The sequence below is a fragment of the Lepisosteus platostomus genome, chromosome 15 (genome assembly GCF_059453375.1).
Source record: "Lepisosteus platostomus isolate fLepPlt1 chromosome 15, fLepPlt1.hap1, whole genome shotgun sequence".
NCBI lineage: Eukaryota > Metazoa > Chordata > Actinopteri > Semionotiformes > Lepisosteidae > Lepisosteus > Lepisosteus platostomus.
The window spans coordinates 3,672,201-3,690,931 of record NC_142625.1 but is presented as its reverse complement, the minus strand read 5'-3'; the positions used below and the strand labels follow the sequence as shown (position 1 = coordinate 3,690,931).

The 18,731-nt window shown below is 42.1% G+C and overlaps 1 long non-coding RNA gene and 1 pseudogene across 14 annotated transcripts in view; both read left to right on the top strand.

Moving 5' to 3' along the window:
- The window catches only part of LOC148647685 (uncharacterized), a 663,201-nt gene that overhangs the window by 262,457 nt on the left and 382,013 nt on the right, over window positions 1–18,731 (top strand). The window lies entirely within an intron of this gene.
- Window positions 2,858–3,034, top strand: LOC148647694 (U2 spliceosomal RNA; annotated as a pseudogene).

Genomic DNA, 18,731 nt, shown 5'->3' with positions numbered 1-18,731 from the left:
AAGTTACGAAACTGTGACTAAGGTGGGCAGGCGCTTTTCTGTGCCTTTTCCGCCAGAGATTGAGTATGGTCGTTGTACGCCAAACAAGAAGTTTAGATTTCCGAAGGATCTATTTTGAATTATATTTATGGGCCATTTAGTGGCGTAGGTATTGGGTTCAAATGGAAGAATGGTATTGTAGATCAAGTGTTGGTTAAGGATGATTTGGAAGACCGAGCACGAGAGCTTTCAGAACTTTTATGTAACAGGATGCGACAATGTGTGGCAGAAAAGGAGGGGCCATGAAAAGAAAGGATGGAAAAAGAAAAAGGGTGTGGGGAACATACCAGAGGAAGAGATTGAAGAGGAAAGCAGTGGGGAAGTTTAACTGTATAAAATTGATGAGGGATGTTGCCTTGAATAAGGGTGTGTTGAGATATTGCTTTTGCTGTGTAATGGTTTCAATTTTGAAAGTTTGATTTTGTAAGGGGGGAGTTTATTTGATGTAGCAGATTGATTTTGTTATAAGGGGATATACTGGGGGTGGTTTTGCATAAGGGGTAGTAAATGTAAATAGGATGAATTGGTGGATTTGGGGCTTTTTTGTGGGGTTTGGTTGGATTAATGGGTGGGGTAAGTGTAAATAAGATGTTTTGTGGGATTTTAGTTGAATTATTTTGGTTTGTTTTGAATAACTTGTGCTGAGTATTGATGTTACGACATTTGAGATTGTGTGATGGTTCTGTTGATAGTGGGAAAGAATTTGAGTTGTATTTGATGTATTTGGAAGGAAGGGATAATCTGCAGATATGCTTTTGTATTTGTATAATGTGGGTATTGAACAATTTTTTGTTTGCATGAAGGGGAAGTTGTGATGGGGGTGGGATTGTGTTTTGCTAAGTAGGTGATTTTGAGAAGACGAATGTTAATTTAGCGGTGTAATGTTTTTGGGTTTTTTGTTCTTTAAGTTTTTGAGAATTATGGATTTTTTGCATTATTGTAATAAAAAAATTCTCAGCCTTTTGGCTGCGATCTCAGGGGCCGAAGGCAGGCAGACAGTGAATGAGGAGATGGAAATGGGTCAATCAGGAGAGGAAATTGACACACCTGAGCTGGACTTTTTTAAATTAATGGCGGAGAAGGTGGTGAATGTGACTCCGCAGAAGAGCTGGGGGGATAAAATGGATGAGGAGGAGGAAGACGGTGCTTCGACCTCCAAAAAAACAGTTAAAAGGAAGTCAGCTGAACCTGAAGAGCTATTTGTGAAAAGGGCGGGCAGAGATCTGGAGGAACCGCCACAGGGTGATATGCAAGCGTCTGAGGCTCCAGCCCCCTTTTTATGCTTAGTGGAGGGATAAGAGGGAGAGGTCGGGGAAGAGGAGCAAGGGGAGTTAGATGGCAGCGGCTCCTCAGAGTCCTTTGGAACATCGTATGTCCCTGACACTGAAGGCACTCATGAGGGAAGTGGCGCTGTACTTGCTCAGGTTTCGGAGGGTGGTGTAATCCCAGGACAAGGGGAGGAGGGCCTTTGGCTGGACTCAGATCTTCCCCGGGATTTTGTAGAGCTTTGTAAATGGGACGAGAGGTACAACAAGGTTCTATGGCTCGCTGGTTTCGAGGAGCAGGAGATAAAGAGGGACATTCAGTACAATTGTGTGAATGTAGGGAGAGAGGTTCAGTGTTTCCAGTTGTACGGGAAGTCGCATGCAGAAATCGGCTCCAAAAAGATTCTCCCGTCGGACATTGAGAAAAAATGGTGAAGCAATGCGGGCATGGCTAGGGAGGCCTTTGCGGCCGGAGTAAGCAGAAAAGAAGCCAGAATAATGAAGAGGCTTGAAACATCTAACTTCTTGAAAAGGTGTGAATGGATGGATGGAAACGTAAAGTTTCCGAATCATGCCGGTGGGCTTAAAACGGTTTTAAGGGCTTTTCCGGGGGTTAGTCTTGAGAGCGAGGGTACCTCTAGAAAGGTCACCAAATTATACGTATATGGGCATAAGGAGTTGGAGGTCAGAGACGCGTATATTGCTGCCATGAAGATTGGTAAATGGGAAGAGAAGTCCTAATTATACCCTAGATGAAGATAGTTACAACAGATGCCTTGTTAGAGTAACTTTTGTTTCTTTATGGAATAAAAAGTACGAGTACATTAAGCGCATTGACATGTACCACCCAATTGAGAAGGGTGGCAGGGGTGTCCCAAAAATCCCCGTCAAGCTTAACTGTCTGTATGTGTCGGGGTTGTGTACCGCTTTAAGACAACCCTGTAATGCACAGCTCTCAGTTTTTTTGCAAGGTTTTGGCTCTCCAGCAGCATGCCTCATCTTACCGGCTGGAGGAATGACATCCCATATGGGGACGACTTGCCGTGGCACTACAGACATGTAGTGTCCTGGGTGAAGCATCACCTGACAGGGAAGACCCGCCTCTGTTGAACCACAGGGCGCTGTACCACACTGTGATGGAACGGGAGGAAGCCAAGATCGTTGGGAATGTTGCCACCGAGACCTGGAGGAGAGTCCAACCCAAAGGCCTGCGGTTGGATATGCTGGACCTGAACTGGCTGGTGGCTTGGAAGAGGCTTCCTATGTGAGACGTTTTATACAAGCACAAGCTTACCAGGCAGGCTGGGTGTCCACGAGTGGACTGCCAAGCGGTTGAGATGGTTGAGAATGTCTTCTGGTTTTGTAACTTTGCACAGCGCATGTGGGAGAAATGTACACCTTTGTTAGAAGTTTTGGAGACGAGTTTGAATATGAATTAATTTGAATATGGGGTGGGGTTATGGTAATGAGTATTTTGAAGTTTGTTTTTCAGTTCCCTTATAGGAGTTTTTTTGTTATGGAATGCTTTTGTTGTTGTGATTATATTTAGTATGATGCTTTTTGTAATAAAGAAAAAATCTGTTCTTATCAGTTTAATATCCGATACGTCCCCCATAAGGGGATCACATATTAAATGGATTTTTAGAACAGGGAGCTGGATCAGGAGCTTGCTCCGTCCTCTCCACACATCAGCCAAGTATTGCAGGGCTTTCGGGAACGGTGCACTACCTTCTCTCGGCATTGAAAGCGAGGTGTACTGGAGCTCCTTCTTTTCCGGTCTCGTCTCTCGTCCATCTGTGTGTCTCCGTCTCTCTCTCCCCCTCCCCATCTCTGTCGCCTTCCCCGTGTCTCGACTTTCTCGGCAAGCAGGCCAGCCCCCTTTTCGGCTCCCATGCGTTTTCCCTCCAAAAAACTTCTATTCAACTTTTTTTCTTTTGGGAAGGCAGGCAGGCAGGTAGGTGTGTGTAGGTGTCCGTCCGTGTGTCCCTCCCGAGAGGGAGAGCTGCCCCTTGCCTCTGCCCACAGGTGCTGACTGTCTGCTCTCTTGCAGCTCACTCAGCACGGCTGCTGCCGGTGGGAGGGGCCTAAGCTAAGGAGGCTGGCCGCCCCTGTGGCTGCGGTCATTGTCGGACCATTGCCAGAAGATCAAAGAGCAGGGCCCCCGCCTTTTGGCCGAGATTAAGCATGTGCAGCTTGTTTCTTGGCCAGAGGAAAGAGGAAGAGGGATTGCCGGTTTTCGAGGACTACTCGAAAGTTTTTTTCTGTGTCAGATTTTTCCGGCCATTTTGCTACTACAATGGAGAGAGGATCAACATCAAGAGAAGGAAGAGTGAGACACGCCGTGCGCTTTGTGCTGCGAGCTTTTGGAGAGAGGACAGAACTTGCTTCGAGGGACGAATTTGAAGAAGTGATCAGCAATGCTTTGCACCTTGAACCCGAGCACGTTTACTGCATTCAAGACTTCCCCAGTAAGAAATGCTTTGATGTTTTTCTTATTTCGGAGAACCTAGTTAGAGGAGTTTGGGAAGTTGCTAATTGCAGAAAGGACAAAAAGCCTTTTGTGGATTATTATGTTGAACCCGTTTGCTCGGGAACTAAGGACGCTGACAGTCCTTAGTCAGGCAATGTTTAACACCTATGTGCCTGAGGGGGACATTGTCTGCTTTTTGAAGATATTTGTGGACATTCAGGGCATAGGGGTGAAGGTTATGGATAAAAGGGGTTTTTGGACCGGGAAGAGGCGTTTTAAGGTGCGCTTCAGGTCAAATGGGTCAGCCCCTGATGGCCTATTACATCCACCTGCGACCTTTGAGATGGGACCCAATCGAGGGTATTTGTGCTAATATGGACAGCCCTTGGTGTGCAGGCGGTACAGGAAGGAAGGGCATAATGTAGTGGACTGCAGAGAGCTTGTGTGTAGAAGATGTGAAGGAGTGGGCCATTTCACATCTGAATGCAAAGAGATGAAATGTAATTTGTGTGGAGGTGAGGGGCATGTTTTTAAGGACTGCCCTTTACAGAAGAGGAGTTCTTTTCAGAGGTTGTTCACGGATCAGCATAGGCACAACCAGGTGCAGCTCATAACGAGCGGAGACAGATTGAAGCAGCTGAAGGCTCTGATAGTAGGGGCACTGCTGTTAGTGAAAGAGCAGATAAAGAAAAGACTGGAAAAGGAGGTTTTCAAGGAAAACCACAAGGCACAACCATTTTTGCTGAAGGCCAAGAGAAAGAGAAGGTCTGGGAACCGCTTGGAGGGAACGTGCCGAGAGCAGAAGGAGAAGGGGCGGTGCTGCATTTGCATATGTAAATCATGGTCGAGGATGTGTATCAGATGGAAAGTGATGAGTTTTTGGAGAGCTCAGAGACGCCAGGACTGGACTTTTTGAAAGAAGTCATGGAGGAACCCCAGACAGGGGTTCAAAAGACTTGCCACTGGTTCAAGTGCCTGTCTGAGACCCTAGGGACATGGATTAGATGTCTTTTGAGGGAAAAGAGGAGGGAGAAGTCAGGGCAGAGGAGCTCGCAGTTCCCAAGTCTGGAGGCCCCTCCCGGTCGTCAGGGGGCTCTTTTATACTTGAGCCAAAGAATAGAAAAGGGGAAAGCACTCAGACACTCAAAGGCGTGGGGGCTCAAGTAGAGCTGAAGAAGGGAAGTGAGGAGGGCTTCTGGACCGACTGAGCTCCCCAGGGATTTTGTCGAGCTCTGTAAGTGGGATGAAAAGAGCAATAAAGTTCACTGGCCTGCTGGATTTGAAGATCAGGAGCTCCAAAGGAAAGGGATTCAGTACAAATGTGTTAATGAAGGGACAGAAGTAAAACGTTTCCAAGTATATGGAAGAACTCACACGGAAATAGGGTCCAAAAAGTGCCTCTTTTCCAACAGAGGCAGTGGAGAGGAAACGCGGGGAAGGCAAAAGCAAAGCAGGGAGTCTTCAGGAAGGACGGGAAGTTTATGAAGCAGTTGGAGGCCACGCCTGTCTTTTTAAAGAAGTGTGAATGGGAATGTGAGGTTCCCGAGCTGGGCGGGAGGGCTTAAACATATACTGAGAATGTTTCCGGGAGTGAGTTTTGAAAATGAAGGGAATACTAGAAGAATCACAAAGTTGTTTGTGAGTAGGCATCACAAATCGAAAGTCCAGGATGCGTACATAGCAGCAACGGACATTTTGAGTAAACGGGACGAAAAGGCTTAATGGCCCACTTGTGATCATGAAGTTTTTCACTTCAAATGTTGGGGTTTTGGGAGAGAGGGTGGGGAAGGGAGGTTGTCTTCCAGTCACGGAGGACTTTGACCTTTGATGTGTGCCTTTTACATGAAGTTTATTTTTGGACTGTGGGCTTTGTGTTTATGGAATTTTTGAAAGGACTGTGAGGGAAGCGTATATACGCTTCTCACATTTACTAAGGCACTGGGTAAAGGAAAATAAATGTTGAAGACCTCTTGAAATTTCTCATGTTGAAAGTACTAGCCATAAATGTGAGGGGTTTGAGGGACAAGGTTAAGAGAGCTGCATTTTTTGTTATTTAAGAACTTTGGACTTTACCATGTTTCTTGGAGGAAGTTCATCTGAAAAATGACAGATGTGGCAGATTTTACAATGGAGTAGGATAGGGGAGCTTCCAGATGGAGTGTGGGTGGGGTACATTCCTCTGGCATCGAGATCCTTTTTGGGTCCCACGACATTGTGGTGGGGCAGAGCGAAATTGTTGTGCCTGGAGGACTGATGAGTGTGGATGTGACGGTGAGTGAGTGTCGTTATCGGTTTATATGCGTGTATGCCCCGGCGGTGGCTTCTCAGTGCCACACCTTTTATGTAAATTGTATGCCCTTTTGATTGACAAATAAGATTATGGGAGGAGATTTTAACATTGATTTTAAAGACAAGGACAGCCCAGATGTCAGGAACGTCCTCAACCTGCTAGTGCAGTATGGGTTGGTGGATAGTGTTTTAAGAACTACAGTGGGGAAAGCAGGTCCTACGTGGTGGAATGCAACAGGAGTGTCAAAAAGATTGGACTATGTTTTTATCTCCAGGGGTTTGGGGATAGGGAGAGTGCTGACAACACCTTTCTGGCACTCTGACCATGATGTGTTGGAGGTGGTAGTCACAGGTAGGGGAATTGATTTTGGAAAGGGTGTGTGGAGACTTAACACCGATTTTGAATGAGGCTGCATATAGGGGTTTCATCAGAAAGAAGCTGGTGTCTTGGATGAATGAAAGATGGGAGCAGACTCCCATCCTGAAGTGGTGGGATCTAGGAAGAAACCAGTATTGCAGAGATAGGCAGAGAATGGAGAGGAAAGAGGGAAGGATTTTACAAGAAGGATTGAATAGGCTGTTTGTGAACTGTAATTGGCTGCCGGTTGATCTGGAAAAGATCAATGCACAGAAAGAAAAGCTTAGAAGGTATTATGAGAGGAAAGCTCATCATTACCTTTTTAAACTGTATATTGAGAAGTTACAGTTTTCCGAAACAAGTTCTGCATTCCAGTTTAGCCGTATGGGGAAGAGGCAAAGCAGAAGGGTGGTGGAGGAACTACAGAACCAGTCGGGACAAGTAGTGACCGACAAGGCTGGGATGTTAGAGGCAGCGTCAGAATTCTATCAAGACCTCTTTTCCAAAAGAGAAATAGAGGAGGATGCTGTTGAAAGAGTTGTGGGGGCTGTAACATCAGGACCCTTCACTTTAAGTGAATTAAAGGAGGTTATGAGAGATTTGAAAAAGGGTAGAGTGCCTGGGATAGATGGTTTGCCTGCAGAATTTTATCTTACCTTTTGGGAGGATTTGAAAGACCTGTAGCTTTTATTGTTGAAGGAGGTTTTTAAAAAGGGCTGCTTGGGGACTACCATGAGGATGGGGATTTCAATATTGCTTTATAAGAAAGGGAGGGCTACCGATTTAAGTAACTGGAGACTTAACACTTTTGTGTACAGACTAAGATTTTTGTTAATGTAATTGTGAACAGATTAAAAAGTCTTACCCTCAGTGATTGGGATGGAACAAACCTGTGGGGTCCAAAGGCGTAAAAACTGGACTTTACAATTAATAAGGGATATAATAGCATAGACAGGGCAAAGAGACCTACCCTTTATGTTAGTTAACTTAGACCTTGAAAAAGCCTTTGACAGGGTCTCTCATGTTTTTTTGTGGAAAGTGATGGAGCGAATGGGGTTCGAGCCACAGTTTGTGGGTTGGATTAAGACCCTATACAAAGCAGTTGGGAGTAAAATCCTGATAAATGGCCAAATAGGAGGTACTGTAAGGCAGGAGTCGGGGGTGAGGCAAGTATGCCCTCTCTCGCCGTTACTTTTTTTATATACATTGAAGCGTACGCTCGTTTGGTGTGTATGGAACCGAGGGTGGAGGATGTCTTGGTACCGGGAAGTGGAGGGAAGAGGGTTAAGATAGCATTATATGCCGACAACCTCACCTTGTTTATGAATTCAGATGCTGACCTGCAGGGGACGCTGGAACATCTGGAGGTTTTCACCAAAGCATCTAGGGCTAAATTAAAGAAAAAAAGTAAGATCAAGTTCTTTGGAGGGTGGAGAAACAGGCAGGACAAGGTGGATGGCTTACAAGTTTGCAGGGATCCCATGAAGATACTTGGGATCTCCTATAAGGAAGAGAAGACTGCCAATTACACCTGGCTAGCTAAACTGGAGAAAGCGAGAACTTGCCTGTGGAAGAACAAAGGCCTAACTCATATTGGTAAGGTGCTCATAGTAAAGATAGAGGTCCTGTCCATGTTGAGCAATTTGGCAGCCGTCTACCCTATGCTCCTAAGACTGAATAGATACTTAATGAGATCTTTTGGTTTATATGGGGTAAGAAATACAAGTATATTGCACGAGTTGATATGTATAGACCAATAAAGAAGGGAGGACGGGGGGTACCACATTTGCCCATGAAAATCCATTGTATTTTTGCGTCTTCTGTATGTGCTGCCTCTAAAGAACCTATTGTATATACGGCCCATTATTTTGTGTGGTTTTGGTTAGCCGGGAAACTGAGGGGAGTGTTTAAATGGGACAATAAGGCCCCTCATGGTACCGAATTTTGTAATCACTTTGAATGTAATATTGTATGGACTAAAGAAGGGAACATATCCAAAAGAGACAACTTTGGTATTATGGGTACTGATGAGTCATTAAAATGGAGTTATGGAAGGCACGAAATTGATTGGTTAAAAATGGGGTACATGTAAGCGTGGTAGGTCTGTATAACAGGCTGTTATATAGAATTAAGCGCGAGGTAGTATTGGATGTAAAGAAAAACAGGTTACCACGCAGCTAAAGAAAGGTGGAAAAGTTTATTTGTACATTACATGTCCTCATTTGAATTGCTTTATTTTGGATTGAGTGATTGTTTTGATTTGTGTTGCCTCCATTGCATGTAAGATCTTTGTAAATAGTGTGTAAATGTTTTTGGAGAATAAAAAAAAAAAATCTCTTCATCAGTTTAATTTCTGATACATCCCCCATCGGGGGACCACATATTAAATGGATTTTTGGAACAGGGAGCTAGATCAGGAGCTTTCTCCGTCCTCTCCAGGCAACTTCTAGGCAGACAGGCAGGAGTGTGCGTGTGCCCGTCCCTCCTGAGAGAGAGCTGCCCCATGCCTCTGTCCGGCGCTGCGGGAGCCCATCGGCCACAAGTACCAGTACTTTGTCAGGCTGTGGCTCTCCATCCCAATAAGGCACTTGGTCCACTGGTCAAAACTGGGCCCAAGTCAGAGAGGCGACCGGAGTTCTACACCCACGCTGTCAAGTGGAACAGGAGGTACGAGGCCACGAGACAGCCAGAGCTCTGCACCAACCACAGAGTCCTGTACAAAGAAGTGAGAGGGCATCTGGTTGCCGACAAAAGGCTGCAGGTTCACAGACAAGTCTGGGAAAGGACATAGCCTAAAGAACTTGACATCCAATTGAAGGACCTCAACTGGATGGCCGTACACAAGAGACTGGCTACCAGAGAGGTCCTCTACAGACACTTGCTTGCCAGGAACCCGCATTGCCCCTGGTCATGTTTCATTAAGGAGACTCAGGAGCACGTGTTCTGGAGCTGCCCCTTCGCCAAAGCGGTGTGGGGCAGAATGGACATTATGCAACTCCTGGGTACAGGTGCGGTGCTCAGTTACAAGTACATTCTGCTGGTAGAATCCAGAATTAAAGAGTACTTTAGTTTTGAAACAGAGGCTTATGATACAGATTTAAAGAAAAATGACACTAAACTACCTGCAGGAGTTGGTAAGAATGTGTGGGCGCAAGAACAAGCTAAGGGGCTACCGAGCAACCTAAAAGAACTAAAATGGTTAATGGTCTGGAATAAACTATCTGCAAGAGAAGTCATACATGATCATAAATTAACAAAACAAAAAGGACTGCCCAAGACAAGGATGCAAAACATTGTCTTGCATGTTTTTTGGGAATGTGGATATACAAAGGAGGTATGGAAGAGTTGTGAAAACTTGTTTTAATGATTCTCCTACTCCATTAGGTCACTGTTTCACACTCAACCAGTGCTTGAAACTCCCAGGTCCACCTCCAGCCCCAACGTCCTCTTCCTAACGCCACCAGGTTGCATTACACTAATACACACTACCTACATCACAGAGTCTCTTTGGCACTGCACACCATGCCAAGATCCAACACACTGTCCCTCTCTAAAACACTCAACCTCTCTGGTGCCTCACTCTCATGCCCTTAGGTTGTGAACTCACAGCTGCCAGCACACCTCACATCATGCCCAACCCCCACTGCACTATCCCCCAGAGGGTGCAGATAGATAGACCCCACTTGCTTCCCCAATACCAATGTATTGCCAGGGGGAGGCTCTACCACACAACCCACTCAGGTCTACACCCACACCAACACACATCAAATCACAACTCGCTCATACATCAGACCCGGCAGCCCTGCCCTCACACCCTAGTAGGATAATGTCCCTTTCTTGATCTGGGGCTCTGCCCCCCCACACCAGACACTCCCAGCATTGTACCACAGCATATAATGTCATACATTTTACTGCCCTTGTTGTTTAATCCTTGTCAAATGGGTGGTTAAAGTCTCTTCCCTGAATGCAGGATGACACTGAAAAACTGCTACAGGAGCTCTGTAAATAAAGTGTTGCTTTCCAAGAACATTCTCTTGGATATTGCCACATGAACTCCACATTTGTTGTAGTGCTTGAGCAAAAATGAAGCAAAGAGACCAAAAAAATACTGTGTGGAATGGAATGGAAGCATAATTATTTTTTTATACTTTTACATTCAAATCTGCAATACTAGTGTGTGAAAAACAGAAATATAGAACATTTCAAAACTGCTCACAAAATGTATGATGTGGACCTTTCCGCTAAAAGTGAGTTATGGAAAAGTGGAAAAATTAATCAGGTAGCATCAGTCGGTTTTAAAAAGGCCTAATAGAAGAGGGAAAGTGGCAATCACCTTGTTCCGTGTGACTCATGTCCTGGCTAAATACAAAGTCATTCAGAGATCAAGAAGTAAAAAGGCATTTGTCGAGACTGCCAAGACTGCCGACTTGCTGTTTGGAAATTTCAAAAACATTTTTGATGAGGTTCAGACAGCTGTTGTCTGAAATCAAAGAGTTTAACAAGTTGTCTAAACAGGGTCATATTCTCCAGTGGCTTCTGGATTTAGAGACTTGACTGAACTGCTGAATGTCAAGTTGCAGGGACAAAATAAAAGCATCATCGACATGATCAGCAGTGTCAACATGTTAAAAAAAAAAGTGTTCAAGTAAGCTTCTCGGTGCCAATGCTCACATTAAGGTAGGATATTTCTCTAAAATGGGGAATAAATTCTTGGGTTTGAATTTTAGAGAAGGTTAAAGTTTGAATTATGGAAATCAAGATGTCTGACTGTTGGGAAAAGTTGGCAGCACCTCCAATTTCAAAACAGTTTTTAGCAGTAAAACAGATTCAGCCATTCAAAATGCACAAGGGATGCTGCAATAAACCACGTTACGTGTACTGCATGATACTGCATTTTTTTTTAAATAGGGTGAAATACTTTGCAAAACAGCCAGGTGGAGATGGAAAAGCTTAATGTCTCACGTGCAGCCTCTGGGCTGTCGACAGAAAATGCTAAGGGATCCCATTACAGAATTTACAGTTTACACTGCTTAGACTTTTAATAATTAAGTGTATTACAGCATGTTAAACATTAAAAAAGCAAAATTGCTCAGTTGGACACAAGTACACAAACCTCCAACTTCTTCATAAATATTTTAGATGTACATAAATACTTTATGTATCAAAGACTTTAACTTGACAGCTTACAGTGAGTTGTGGTTTTAACATTATAAAGCTTATATCCTGTACTCCATTAAAAAAAAAAGGTACATATCCTTTTGTTACGGCCCTAAGTTGGCAGAGTTTGTTTATTCTGGTTGGTTTATTGAATTATTCTGGGTATAAGATGCTTCCCATTTTATTGGATGTTGAGCTGCTGGCCAACTCTCTTCCCAAAATAAATTTCAGTTTCCTCCATCTTGACAGTACTTGTCTCTCACTTTTACAACCATTTAGAAGTGGAGTCTTCCTTTGTCTTGTGTGGAGTTTGAGTTCTTTTGCTCACTTATCTAAAGTGTGCATTAATTGTGTACGTGAGTGTGCACTTTTGTAAGGCAACTAAGGCTTACTTGTTTCCAAGTCTGTTCCTCTGATCAGTTTATTGATGTCCCTGTACTGTAATTTATGTTAGATAGTTTAGGGTAGAAGTGTGAGTATACAGATGCAGCCATTCAAAGTGCGCGGTACAGACACGTACCGGAGGTAATTGGCTACAGCGTCGCGCATTGCGATTGGTTGACCGACAGGGGCACTCGTGGTCCGTTGGTCTATCGTAGAAAGATTTACAGTAAACGTCTGTACTGTGCCTGTTGTAGTAATGAATATTTATATGGAATTTTACCACTGAAGGGAAATCTTAGTACCTGAGCATAAAAAGAATAGGAGCATACTGTAACGCGTGTGAAGGCCATAAACGATAATTTTGGAACAAACATACAGTATATGGCTGGTCTTGGTACTTTAAAGAAAAAACACACATCAGTATTACATTTCTCCCTAAACATTTTAAGCATCGAAGTCTTTAACTAACGAGATACCGGAGTCAACAAGCATACTTTTAGAATTTGATTAAAAGGAATATAATATGGAATCGCACATCTAAAGAAATTAATAACTATATAATTATATTCATGTACCGCAACACAAGAATAGTACACGCTGTACATTGTCTGTTGATAATGTTTCTGTAGTGCTTTTTCAGCACACTGCATGTTACCTTGCCGGTGGTGCTGTGGGTTAGGTTCCTGACTCGCACATCACACTGTCTGTGATCGAATCCCACTGGAGTCATGACTGGAGTTTTTAACAAACATTTCTTTGAAAACATGTTTCCCTTGGTCAGAGATTACATAAAACCTCACTTGCACCAAACAAATTTATATTTCTAAATATCACAACATGATCGAATTTAAGTCATTTTAATAACAATGAATAGTCACCTATGCATTACAATATAAACATTTATATTGATTTAAATCGTGTTTTGATTTAAATCTTAAACGCATGTTTAAATGTGTGTTTTGATTCACAATCAGACAAATGCAACAAATTGATATCTTTGTCTTCCAAGTATCTTAAACTTCCAGCATAACTTTCTCCCTGTTTAGATTAATTTTTCTTGGGATCAAACGTGGATTTTTTAAATACATTTTATAAAAGTAATCTATGCTAAAAAGTTGTACACCACCTGCTATAAAGATACATATTGTAATACTTTCAGGTTCGGATAGGACAGACACGAGAACTCAGACTTGCGGAGTTAAAGCAAGTTAAAGCCTTGATTTTATATATCACCTTTAAAAGTGGAATCTCAAAGCAAAGTAAATACCCAACACTGATTGTACCCATCTGTCATGCTAATAAAGCACCTTGAATTGAATTGAATTGAGGGAGAGGGGGGGAGGGCGACCGAGAGAGCCAGGACAGACAGGCAAATAAGATACACTCCACAGACATTCACAACAGCGACATATCATAAAACGTTTGCACATATAGTTAAGTTATTACTTGGTTTTCAAAGTGCAATGAAATACAATATTGTTGCTGTTATTGCGGTTTTTATCCTGTGTAAGGCGTTTTGAGAAGCCACCTTTAAAGGCGATATATAAAAGCGCTGATTCTTATGGAATGTGTTCCGCCGGGGATTAAAAAAAAGTCAGTCTACTTTGTCAGGCATTTTCTTTTACTGCAACGGACATAAAAACTCCCTTGCTTTTAACAGAGTGTTCCATAATTTCTAACTACGAAAATTAAACTGCGACATTTATCATTCAACCAAAGCTCGAAATATTACAAGGATCCCCAAGAGCACAGCAAAGACTGTATTAAAAGAATCGCGTATCTAAAGAAATTAATAAGATATAATTATATTCGTGTACTGCGACAGGGCTGTGTAGGGCTGTTTCACCTCTCTCTTCATGTGACTCTATTCAAAAGCCATTTAGCAAAGAGGGGATGAGAAGAGTGACAAACTAGTATACTTTAGATCTTTTTTTCTGAACATGTTTCTCTATAACAATAATTAAAAACATTGCCACACCCAGACTGTTAAACCAATGCATTAGCACGTCAAAGCCCATTTAGGAGCCGGGCGCAATAATTGTTTTGTCTCTTGATTTACTGATCTGCATTAATTACAGAAATCGAGTTCCTGCTCTTTGCAGACGACCTGGTCCTGCTGTCACCCACAGAACAGAGGCTGCGGCAGAACCTGGCACTGCTGGAGCAGCACTGTCAGACCTAGGCGCTGACAGTCAATCTGGACAAGACCAGAGTTATGGTTTTCCAGAAAAAAAGCCAGACCTCCCTTAGTCTTCCTGAAATTGTCGGATTATGAGTAAATAAAAGCATCTTATTAAAAACACGTTTGCGTTTGTTTGGGAGCTTTAATATGTAATTTTCATATGTAAGATATAATGTGTTCCCGCTTACACATCGCACGACTTTAAAAGCTAGAAAAACAGGTTCCGATTCACATTATCTGGCGAGCCTTGTTTTGTCAAAGGACAGCACAAAAAAAACAGACAATACACGGGGGGGGGGGGGAGGGCGAGCGAGCGAGCGAGAGAGAGAGAAAGAAAATGTTCTACCCTCTGTCAAAAAATCCCAAATCACCCGGGGCAGAGAGACTGGGGGGGATCATTGTGTGGTACAGAACGGAGCTCAGTCAATCCAAACAAGTTCAGTAGTAAAGAGAAAAGTCAACAATTGATTTAAGGACGATCTGTCAAAGTGCAATGAAATACAATACTGTTATTGTTGCCGTTATTGTTGTTTTTACCCTGTGAAGCGTTTTGAGAAGCCACCTTTAAAGGCAATATATAAAAGTGCTGATTCTTATGGAATGTGTTCTGCCAGTGATTCAAAAAAACTGCAACGGACATAAAAACTCCCTTGCTTTTAACAGAGCGTTTAATAATTTCCAACTACGAAATTTATTTAAACTGCGACACTTATCATTCAACCAGAGCTCGAAATATCACAAGGATCCTCTAGAGCACAGCAAAGACTGTATTAAAAGTATACTATTGACAAACTAGTATACTTTAGATCTTTTTTTCTGAAAATCTGATCATGTTTCTCTATAACAATAAAAAACATTTTACATATCACCTTTATGTGATATCAACTTAGGGACAGCACATAGAAGGGTTAATTGAACAATGGACCGCGCAAAGAAATTTAAAATAGTCTTCTTTAGGTGTGAGGGCAGGAGTGGACCGCAGAAGGCATAATCAGCAAATTAGGAAAACAAAGAACAGGACAGGTGAGACGTTTATCCAGAGAGGGAGTGATCAGAAAAAGGAACAGCTGTTATGCCCAGGTTTTATCCTCTCTCTCTGCTGAACGAATAAAAGCATTTTATTAAAAACGCGTTTGCCTTGGTATTTACATCTACTGTATTGCTTTGAGATGCTACTTTTAAAGGTGATATGTAAAATAAAGTTTTTTATTATTGTTATAGAGAAACATGATCAGATCGTCAGAAAAAAGACGATTAAAATCTGTAATCTTTCCACTTGTATGTCATCGGAAAATACAAGAAGTTTCTGCTTTGTGTAAGGATGGTATCAAAAAGTAATCTAAGTGGCGAGAAAGCTGTGCTCCTCAAAGTGCTTTACAGGATAAAAACCAATAACAATAGTGTTAAGCTGGGCAAATGATTTTTTAAATAGAAATACAAAATGAGATATAATGATGTGTTCCGGCTAAGACATTAACGAGTACAACCCCCCTCTCTGCGGGAGCGCTGGCTGTGACGAATTAAACTGGTTTCACAGGTATTTCACAAGTAGAAGGGGGCAAGATTTCCAGCGAAAGACCTCCCCCCTCCAAAACCAAGGAAGTACAGTACTTACTAGTTAAGAAAGCTAGGCTCCTCAATGAAATCGCTTTAACATGCTAATGTGTTGGTGTAACAGTCCGGGCGTGGCAAGCTTCTAATGTCAACTCGACTTGATTGGAAGACAATGAACATATTCTAGCCCTAAATGAATTAATAGCAAACATGATTTACATAAAATACATTTTTCCAAGAAAGTTTAAATAATACGATCTATAGTTGAAATCTGAGCCTAAATAAAAAGAAAAAGCATTTTCAGAGGGCAATTACACTGTGTTAATGTAGAAAAAGTGATTAGGTTTATGAGCAATCTAATTACTTATTCGTTTAAAACACTATATAAAAAAGTTTATTATTAATTTGCTGGACAGAGCAGTGAACATTATGGATAAGACAAAGATAACGATCCTGATCAGTTTAGAAATCTGTGTACGCTGTAAGGTTTTTACTTCTTAAACTTTAAAAATACACGTTTCCAATAGAAAGAAATCATCTTCCTGGTACAGTATGTAAAGCAAACCAGCACGTCTTTTTTCTCCAATCAGAGGGGTTAGACACTCTGTTAAAAGCAAAGGAGATTGTCTGTTATAGTGGACATAAAAACAAGAGTTCGCTGGCATTATATCCTAGAAGACACAGACCGGCACCAGACCTGGAGATTGCCCACAGCATAAAAGAAAATGCCTGATGAACTAGGGATTGGACAGTTTCCAAGTGCTTGTACAATCGATGGAAATGTTCAAAAAAATGTGCAAAAGAAAAACAAAATAATCATTTATTTCTTTATCATATTGGCTAGCTAAATGTCCTCTCTTTGCTAGTTAGTGGCTGTGTTTCTGCGTCGGGTAGCAACGGGTGACTGTTCTCAGGCGGAAGATGTAAACAGCTTAATTTTCGTGTTAAATAATTTTTAAATTAAAATTCATTCTATACAGCAATCGCATATTTGGGTACCGTTTCATAAAACTTTCATGCTTAAAATGTTTAGGGAGAAATGGAAGACTGGTGTGTATTTTTTCTTTAAACTACCAAGACCAGCCATACACAGTACAGTTTACGTACATACAGTAATGTTTATGTTCCTAAATTAATATCATTTATGACCTTCAGATGCGTTATGCTCCTCTTCTTTTTATGCTCAGCTACTAAAATTTCCCTTTAGTGGTAAAATTCCATATAAATATTCAAAACTAAGCAGATTAAAATGTGCACAGTAAAGACATTAAATGATTAAATCTTTTCACTACCAACCAATGCACCACGAGTGCCCGTCGGTCATTTTGGCCAGCCAATCACTTACCGCGTGGCTTGTGGGTAGATTACCGTACCACGGGTTTGTACCGCGCATTTTGAATGGCTGCATCTGTATATAGTTCTGGGAGGAAGAACTGACAGAACAAAATTGCAACAATTTTATCAACAGGCTGTTTCATGTTCTTCCTAAGATTGTTGAGCAGGGGGGCATTCAGGAATGTGAGTTATGCAAGTCAGATTATGAATGAATAAAAGCATTTTATTAATGAGTGTTGATAAAGAGAGAAATAATACGAGTCCCCGTTAGCCCCATTTCAATTTAAATTGCAAACGTGTGTTTCATTAAACGTCTTTGATTCACAATCTGACATTGCAATATAAATGGTTATCTTTGTCTTCTGCATACTAACATCCGCCTCTCTGTCCAGCATATTTTATTTCATTGCAATTTGATAGATCTTATAATCAATTGTTGTCAGAATGTACCAGCTGTACAGAAGTTTCTTCAACTGTCTCCCACCCCACCCCCCATGTTCTATGATAAGAAAAATAAAAAAATGCTCAAGCAAGTGCTTCAATGGATAGAACAGGGAGAAGCATTTCATGATGGACTTTTCACTGATGAAACAGTGGTTTTGGAACAGTTTTCAATGGTGTCGATTTCATCAAAAAGGGCAGGTATGAATAGGCCAAAGCCAAAATATCCACTGAAGGATCACGTTTGGGGGGCTGTTTCTAGAAGAGGCCCGGGACCACTTATTTTTTAAGGAATAAGTGATCGTGAATTCTTTGAGGAAGTCGTGGTCAAACAGCATGCTGTCCCATACATCAGGGAGCACTTTGGATCAAGGCACCGTTTCTTTCAGGACAATGACTCAAAACTCACAGCTGTAAAGGCAAGGCTTAAAGCAGAAGGAGGGAACTGGGTGAGAACCCCAGCTGAATCCCCAGATCTAAATCCAATAGAGATGGTATGGCATTACCCGAAAGACTATATTGGGAAAACGGCAAAACCCAGCACAAAACAAGAACTGATCAATGGGATTTACAAGTTCTGGGAGTAAGAACTGACAGACCAAAGTTCAACAATTTTGGTAACAGGCCGTTCCGTGTTCTTCCTAAGATTGTTGAGCGCAGTGGGGGACATTCATGAAAGATTTCACAGATCTTCCGTCTTGCATTGTCAGATTGCGAATCAATACAAGCATTTAATTAAAACACACGTTTGTGATTTTAATCCAAATGGGGGTAACAGGGACTATAATAAACACCCAAAAATAAATACACAGTAATAAATAACGTGTTCTACATTGACCTTATTAAGTGATAGACAAAAAACAGGGCAATGACTTCCTCTGCAAGCTAGTTGAAAAAGTAGGCGAATCAAAGCTCCAAGCCCAGCAGCAACAATAATTAATACAGTGTATTCTCCTGTCATGGTATTAAATAGAACAATAGAAACGTCTTCCCTTCATAACTAACCTCATTAGATCTCTCAACTCTAAACTACCAGTTTCTCACTACAGAGAAGGACAAAAAACTCGGTCACCTTCTACAGAAGAAAACCAACACCCCAAACACCCTCAACCAACCCTAACCTTGTTGTCACCATACCTTCTGACCTTTCCCTTTCACAGGATGAGCGATCCTTCCTCAGCAAAGGGCTCAGTTTTGTACCAGTTCCCAGGAAGCTGGACATCCCCCAGACCAATGTCGACCTTAACCGCTTTTACC